Here is a 2,097-nt window from a genome sequence, read left to right on the forward strand (position 1 = left end):
TCCAAAGGGTCACGTAGTGCGATTTGACAAGTTGTTGGCAGCCTTTGAAAAAACAATGGATTGGACTTAATTTTTAGCCCTTTGCACCTATTTCTCTTTCTCTCGATTTTAATTCTTTTTAGTGTCTTGTTTTTTTTTGCTTCTTATTTGGTATTGAGATTTAATACAAGTAAAATAAAAGAAAAGGCGTTAATTTTAATTGATTTGATTCATTCACTATTATTCGTGCATCACTTTCTTTTGAGTTTTTTTTAGTGGTTTTTTTTTTAAAACAATAATGTCAGAAGAAGAGAAAAATAATTAGATCTTATAATGATAGATTTTAAATTTTTTTAGAATATTCATTTATAATTTATATAAAAAATTGTATCGGTAGGAAAATATATTAAAAAAAATTTTTAGTGTTCAAAGAAAATTTTCTTTTTTTTATTCTTTGAGAGTGTCCAATTTTTTTTTTTTAAGTATTCAAATAATTGTTGTTTTAAATTCTCTTATTTTTGTCTTTTTAAAGATGTCCATGAACATCCTAGTAGTACATTGGATCTGTCCTTAGACCTTATGAGTTCCTAACCCCGGATTTCAGATCTCAAACGTCAGATTTCAGATTTCAAACGTTTGAAAAAAGAGGTAATTGGCTATTAATTATTGACCGTTTTTCACCCAAAAAATCAGGCAATCATGAAGGTTAAGGAATTAGTATGTAGCTATTAAATTAGTTTTTAATATTTCAACATTTTATTTTTTTATGCAGAATTATTTATGCATTATCATGTATATATTTTAATTTGTACACCCTATAAGTGATAGATAGATTGTTGCTTATGGTCTCATTAATAAATAAATTTAAATTTTAGAAATTTTAAAAAATAAATATCATAAATTTTTAAAATAATTATTTTTTAAATTTTAAATATTTATTTTTGAAAGCCTTTAAATTTATTCATTAATGCTGAGAACCTATTGAACATTGACAGACATATTGCATTAAATTAGAGGTAGCAAATTGATGGGTTTAAGCAAATTTGGATTAAGTTGTTTTCGAATTCGTATTATTTAAACTATAGGTTTTTTTTATTTAAATTTTTTTTTAATTTGGATAATTTTATGTTAGAGGTTTTTTGGGTTCGGACCATTTCAAATATGGATTATTTCATATTTGATTCAATTTGAGTTGGACAAACCTAGATAAATTGAATTATTTTGAAATTTTATAAGCTATAAAATTTTTTATAATTTGGAATGTAATAATTAATTTTACTTTTTATATATATAGACATCAATTTTGATTATTATTATTATTATTATTATTATTATTATTATTATTATTATTATTATTATTATTATTAATTTAAAAAAAATAAAAAAATTTTAAAAAAATCTTTGATTTCAACTCTGGTAACTTAAATCAAGTTGCCAAAGTAACAATTTTTCTTTCTGACATTACCTAATTTGACAACCTAACATCCAATGACCAAAAGTCATCAGACAGAATCTAAATTTTTCACAAAAAAATCTAAAGAGATCTGAGATTTGAAATTCTAAAAACTTTATAAATAGAGTTAAGTTCTGAAAGATAACACACATAAAACAAAAAAAGGGGGGGGAGGGAACACACAATAAAAAAAATAGCAAACAAAAAAAATTTTCTAGAATGAAATTCTCAATCTAGAGAGTTTGAGATTTTTTTTTGAAAAATCTGAATTTGAAAAAGTGTTTAGAAGCAAAAATGATTATTGGGAAATTTTTTGAAAATTTTCAAAATTTTTTTTGGGTCGTTGGAAACTGGAAAAGTTTGAATTTTTTTACGATCGTTGAATTTTTCAACACCAAAATTTTGAAAAATTTGAATTTTTCGATGACCGTTGAATTTTTTGATCACCGAAATCTGAGATCTTTGAATTTTTCGATGCCATTAAAGATTCTGACCACTGGAACACGACGACGAAGTTCTGAGATTTTAAAGAAAGGAGCTCTGGGGTTAGAAAGATAGGGGAAAGAAAAAATTAAAAAAAAAAAACTTGAAACAGGCCTTTTATAGGCCATCCAAAATGACGCCGTTTTGGGCGTCCGAACCAAACCTAACCCGCGTAGGATTCG

This window comes from Durio zibethinus, chromosome 22 (genome assembly GCF_047325235.1).
Source record: "Durio zibethinus cultivar Kanyao isolate XHJ-2024 chromosome 22, ASM4732523v1, whole genome shotgun sequence".
Classification (NCBI taxonomy): Eukaryota; Viridiplantae; Streptophyta; class Magnoliopsida; order Malvales; family Malvaceae; genus Durio; species Durio zibethinus.